Here is a 6,865-nt window from a genome sequence, read left to right as displayed (position 1 = left end):
AAGTGTCAGATTTAATATTTCACAAACTCCTGTATCACAAGTTTCATCTTTTTAGCATATTATTTTTACATAGTGTACTGGTGGCTATCACATCATAGAGTGAAACACACAAGATAAGAGATCAGTGTATATATGATTTAATTCAGTTATGTTCAAAAGGTTATGTACATAAATTGAAGCAATAACCTTAGATATTTACAGTGACACTTCCCTCACACATTCCCAGGTTCAAGACAGTATTAGGAAAATGGGAACTCAGTGCTTGAGATTGAAATTAGGTTTTCAGGATGGCTAAAGGAATTCTCCTTACTGAATCTGCCTTTCAGCCTTATTCTCATTGGGGACCGGGACCGGGAACCTCGCACACATGGACGCGCATGCGTCCATGTGTGTGAGGTTCCCGGTGTGCGCACATGGACGCAGAGATTTTATAAGTAAAACCATATTAATAAAAAGAATAAATATTTAAAAACTGAGTAGAAAACCCAATAATTAAAACCTCAAAAAAGTTTATGAAATTTCCCAAAATAGATTTTAAAACAGCAGACATATCCAATAATAAAGCTAATAAGGATTTTAAAAATCTCCCTCTCTACATACCTGGGATGTTTCCATTTCCAGCTGCTCTGAGATTGTTGATGATTGGGATAGGGGGGAGCTATAAAATCTTTATCCTCTCTCACACACACACAAGCACACAAACACAGGTTCTCCTCCATACCACCCTCTGGCTCTCACACACACCACACACTAGTAGTCACACATACACAGACATCCTCACACAGGCTCTTACCCACCCATGCACAAAGACTCTCAACCCCTCCCCACTATGCAGACAACCTCTCTCCCCCACCTCCCACTCAGAGCCTCACCCCCACCCCCACACAGAGCCTTTCTCACACACATACACTGACACATACACAGGATCTCACTCACTCACCCATGAAGTCATCCACAAACACACACACATACTCAGACCCTCCCTCACCACACACACACACACACACACACACAGTCACATATACCCTCCCTCACCACACATACATCGACACTCAGGCTCTGACCCTTGCACCCACCCATATACACACAAACTGGCTCCTACCCACCCACCCCTATACACAAAGCTTCTCAAACCCTCCCTCAAAGAGCCTCTCACCCACACATACACAGGATCTCACCTACTCTCCCAGGTAGTCATTCACACACAAGTAGTCACCCACCCATACCCAAGCAGTTACACATACACACCCACATACAGGCTTTCACCCTCCCACGACACACACACACACACATACACAAAAGGTCTCCCACTGCTGCGTCCGTCGGTCACAGATGGCTGCGACCACTCTGCCTTATCTTTTTTTCCCCTTTCCCTCTCTTTGGGCAAGATGGCTGTCTCTGGTGCCAAGTGCTGCGGGCCTCGGTGTTCTCAGACCAGCATGGGCGTCCCCATCCGCCATGCTCACTCCTGTGGCCTCCTAGGGCGCGAGCGCGCACATCTCTGACGCTCAAATACAAGTCATGGCAGGAACCTCGGGGGCGGCCCCACCCCATGACGTCAGTACCTCCGGGTATAACTAGCCTCCGCTTCCGCTACCAAACTGAGTTAGCTAAGACTTCGCTTGGCTACTCTGCCTCCTCTAAGCTGCTAGCTTAGACGTCTCCTTTCGCTAAGGGCCTCGCTCCAGCAGAAACTCTAGACATCCGCTCCTCGGGGATCTCTTGCTTCCAACTCCCTTCAGGGCCCTCACTAACCTAGACAACCGCTCCTCGGGGGTCTTTTCTTTTTCTCATTCCCAGGATATTAGACTATTGGGTACTTGCTTCTCGAGGGCCTATTCTCTTCTTATCCTGCACCCTGGACCTTCGGTCCCACCATTATACCATCAGGAAGACGCCTTCACTCTGTGAGTACCTCTACGAACCAGCGTTCCAACTCCACCCACCAGCTGCAGCATTACCCGCACTGAGGGCTCCTGCCTATTGTGAACATCTGAGCCTCTGAGCCTGTTGAGCGCATTGGCACCTCATGGATCAGTGCCTTACCTTCCTGATTTACCATCTATTACAGCAGTACAATAAAGACTCTATCCATTTTGGTCTGCTAACTGTGTCAGCCTATCGCAGTTGTTCCCCACGGAGCTCCTCCTCATGGGCGGAGTCATCTCCATTGCGACCAAGGGTCCACAATGCCTCAAACACAACAGATTGCTAACTCCATGGACTCGGCTCAGCTTGCAGCCCTGCAAGCCATTCCTGGCCTAGACCAGCGGATTACAGAACTACAAAAGTCTTTGGAGAACCTTGATACTGCCTTCAATCAGTTACACGCTCAACTGAACTCCTCAGCTCCTCTAGTGAAGCAGCTGCTGTCACCAGTGGTAACCCTTAAGACCACTGTGCCTTTACCTACATCTATCCGCTTTTCGGGTGAAGCCAAGATGTGCAGAAGGTTCATCAATCAATGCAGCATGCATTTTGCATTACAGCCTACCCTCTTTCCCACTGAGGCTTCAAAGACCACCTACATCCTGTCGTTCCTTGAAGAACGAGCCCTGGCCTGGGCTTCACTGCTATGGGAACGTGAAGATCCTATCCTGAATGACCTATCAGGATTTCTACAACTTTTTAAGTCTGTGTTTCATGACCCAGCTTGCGAGACCATCGCTGGATCCACCTTGCACAACCTTCAGCAAGGTAACAAGCCACTTACAGACTTTGCCATTGAATTTAAGACTCTAGCATCGAAAATGCATTGGGACACTGAATGCCTACGTGTCATATTCATGGAGGGTCTCAACTCTTGCATAAAGGACGAACTAGTGGCTCGCGATTTGCCTGAATCCCTGATGGAATTAGCAGGGGAACTGACCGCTGTATCCGCAATCGTACTCAAGAGGCTAAGAGTCAACGAAAGTCTACAGTGGGGGCTACCCATCCAAAACCTGTGCCTATTGCTTCCAACTTACCATCTGCACTCCTAGAGGAGAAAGAGCCTATGCAATTAGGCCAAAGCCACTTGACCTCTATGGAGAGACGTTACCGCAAGCACATGGGCCTGTGCATGTACTGTGCCAATCAGGTCACGCAGTCCAAACCTGTCCCATTTGTCCGGGAAACTGACGGGCCTGGGATATGCAGGAGGACTTCTCCTGGGCCTTACCTCTCCTACTCCTCCATTGTCCTTACCTGTAACCCTGCTCTGCAGAGGTCTCGAGTTTCATACTCTTGCTCTCATTGACTCCGGTGCCGGAGGTATTTTATTCTGAAGCGCTTGGTCGAACATTTGAGGATTCCTACCACACCAATAGATAAGCCTCTGCTATTGTCATCCATCCATGGAGAACCACTTCCTGGAGAAGTTTCATTGACCACCCAAGCCATTGGCCTGTGTACTGGAGCCCTACACTCAGAATCAATTTCCTTTCTAGTGTTGGAAAAAGCCATGCATCCGGTAGAGTTGGGTCTGCCGTGGCTTCAAGACCATATGCCACAATTTAATTGGGCTACCTTGGAACTGTCCCGGTGGGGACCAGACTGTCATGGTCGGTGTCTTGCTGAAGTTTCACCGCTCATCTGCATGCCTACCATTCCATCATTACCTGGCTTACCTCCACAATATGCCTCCTTTCAGGATGTTTTCTCTAAGCAAACAGCTGATGTGCTTCCTCCACACAGAGAGTTTGATTGTGCCATAAATCTGAAGCCAAACTCTGAACCTCCCAAAGGAAGAGTCTACCCTCTTTCTGTAGCCGAGACCAAAGCTATGTCTACCTACATACAGGAAAATCTACAAAAGGGATTTATCAAACCTTCCAAATCCCGTGCTGGTGCAGACTTCTTTTTTGTTGGGAAAAAGGATGGCACCTTATGCCCCTGCATTGACTACAGGGGTCTGAATAGGATTACCATCAAGGACAGGTACCCCCTGCCCTTAATATCTGATAGACTCCAAGGGGCCAAAATATTCTCCAAATTGGACCTAAATGGAGCTTACAACTTAGTGCGTATTCGAGAAGGAGATGAATGCTTTTAACACCCAAGATGGACACTTTGAATACCTCGTCATGCCCTTTGGTTTAAGTAAAGCATCTGCAGTCTTTCAAAATATGATGAACGACATCTTATGGGACTTACTGTATCAATGCGTAGAAGTATATCTTAATGATATACTGATCTTTTCGCAGGATCTGCAAAGTCATCGGGAGGATGTTAAGCAGGTCCTAAGACACCTGCATGAGTGCCACCTTTACGCAAAGCTTGAGAAGTGTGAATTTCACAAAGAAGCTGCACCCTTCCTGGGATATATCATTTTGAAGAACGGTTTTCAAATGGACTCCAAGAAACTTGAGAGTATCTGGGACTGGCCTCAACCCACAGGCCTGAAGGCATTATGTCGCTTCTTAGGATTTACTAATTACTACCTGTGTCAGCCTATCACAGTGGTTCCCAATGGGGCTCCTCCCCGTGGGCAGAGTCATCTCCATTGCGACCAAGGGTCCACAAAGCCTCAATCACAACACCCACACCCACACAGCCTCTCACCTACACAAACAGGCTCTCACCCCCTTCCAACACACACTATCAGTCACCCATCTACCCAGGCAGTCAGTCACCCCACACTCATAGGGCATAGGCCTTTTTTTCAGCCACTAGTAGGATGGGGTTCGCTCTCAGCCACCATGTGGGGTGGGCAGCAGCAGGAGTCACGTTTATCTTGACATCAACTCCTGCTGCTGCGGGGCCAGTCTCGCTGTAAAAGCTGTAAGACTGACCCCTACAGCAGCAGGAGATGAATTTGGGATAAATGCAACTCCTGCTGCCCGGGCTTCAGGACATGTTTTGCCACTGAGCAGATCGGGCAGGGGTTTGGTTTATCCCTGCCTGATCCGATGTTTAACTTTGGAGGCAGGGTGAGGTGGCGACTGTGGTAGAGTTGTGTTGGAGGGGTACTTTTTGATGCTCCAAAATTCTGCCACCTCATCCTGCCTCACGATAGAATCACCAATGGCCGGTTACCCTGTGCATACCTGCAACTACCATCCGTGAACCATGCTAAGCATTGTTGGTCAGTAGTAAGTGTATCATAAGGAGGACCTTCTAGTACAGGACTGCAAAGTATAGGGGAGAGATCATAGGTAAGAACATCAGCTACATAAATGGAAGGAGAGCAGTGGCGTAGCCACGGGTGGGCCTGGGTGGGCAGGTGCCCACCCAACTTAGACCCAGGCCCACCCAACTGGCACCGGAACTGCAAGGCTGTCGCGGGATCCCATCCCCGTGACAGCGAACAAGAGAACCCACGCCTCGCGCGCCATCACGGCACACGTGGGGGAGCGCTGCTGCGGCCGTATGGCCAACCGGTCTTCCTGTTGAGGGGGGGAGCGGAAGCGCCGCGGGCAGCTTCCGCTTCCTCCCCCCAAAGCAGGAAGATCAGCTGCCTCTCCTGCTGCCACCCGTTCTCCTGCTATCTTCGGGCCCGCCGAACTTCCTGTTTGGGGGTGGGGAGCGGAAGCGCCGTGGGCAGCTTCCGCTTCCTCCCCCCCCAATGCAGGAAGATCAGCTGCCTCTCCTGCTGCCACCCGTTCTGCTATCTTCGGACCAAACGGCCTGCCGAACTTCCTGTTTGGGGGAGCGGAAGCGCCGCGCACAGCTTCCGCTTTCTCCCCCAAAGCAGGAAGATCAGCTGCCTCTCCTGCTGCCACCGGCCTCCTGCTATCTTCTTCGGGCGTCGGGCCGTATGGTCCGCCGATCTTCCTGCTTGGGGGGGGGGGAGGAAGTGGACGTTGTGCGCTGCGCTTCCGCTCCCCCCCCCCGACAGGAAGTTCGGACGCCCGAAGATAGCAGGAGTCCGGTGGCAGCAGGAGAGGCAGCTGATCTTCCTGCTCTGGGGGAGAAAGCGGAAGCTGTGCACGTGCTTGAATGTGTATGTGTGGATGAGAATGGGAGTGTGTGTGGGTGAAAACTGGAGCCTGGGTGTGTATGTGGGTGAGAATGGAAGCTTGAATATGTGGGTGAATGGGAGCTCGAATGTGTGTATGTCTGGTTGAGAATGGGAGCCTGGGTTTGTGGGTGGGTGAGAATGGGAGCTTGAATGTGTGTATATATGGGTGAGAATGAGAGCCTGGGTTTGTGTGGGTGGGTGAGAATGGAAGCTTGAATATGTGGATAAGAATGGGTGCTTGAATGTGTGTATGTGTGGGTGAGAATAGTACCTTAAATGTGTATATGTATGGATGAGAATGGGAGCTTGAATATGTGTGGGTGAGACTGGGAGCATGGGTTTGTGGGTGAGAATGGGAGTCTGGGTTTATGTGTGTGGGTGAGAATGGGTGCCTGGATGTGCATCTGTGTGTGCATAAGAATATAAGCCTGGGGAGGGGTAAGAAAGTGAGAACTTGAATGTGAGCTTGGGGGGGGGGGGGAGAGCATATGAGAGTGAGAGCTTGAGTGTGTGAGAGGGAGTCTGTGAGAGAAAGCGTGTATGTGTGTGTGTGTGTGTGTGTGTGTGTGTGTGTGTGTGTGTGGAAGGGAAGAAGACAGTAATAGAAGAAAGACACTGAAAAGGAATTAGGAAATGAGCTATAAGGGAAAAATGGGAAAAAGAGACCAGGACCAACTGATTAGAAAAATACAAAGATCAGACAACAAAGGTAAAAATATATATCTATATTTTGAGATGTTAGCAATCTACCTTATAAATGGCCTGTGACCGACGGCCCGCAAATGCGCAGTAGAGCGCAGCTCTACTGCGCATGTGCGGGCAAGGATGTCGATCAGAAAAAAAAAATGGCGGTGGGGCCGCAGGAGCGGGAGGAGAAGCAGCGGCGCCGCGCGCGCGCGCGGTGCCGCTGCTTCTCCTCCC

Source organism: Rhinatrema bivittatum, chromosome 9 (genome assembly GCF_901001135.1).
Source record: "Rhinatrema bivittatum chromosome 9, aRhiBiv1.1, whole genome shotgun sequence".
NCBI classification, from domain to species: Eukaryota; Metazoa; Chordata; class Amphibia; order Gymnophiona; family Rhinatrematidae; genus Rhinatrema; species Rhinatrema bivittatum.
This window is presented reverse-complemented; position numbering follows the sequence as displayed.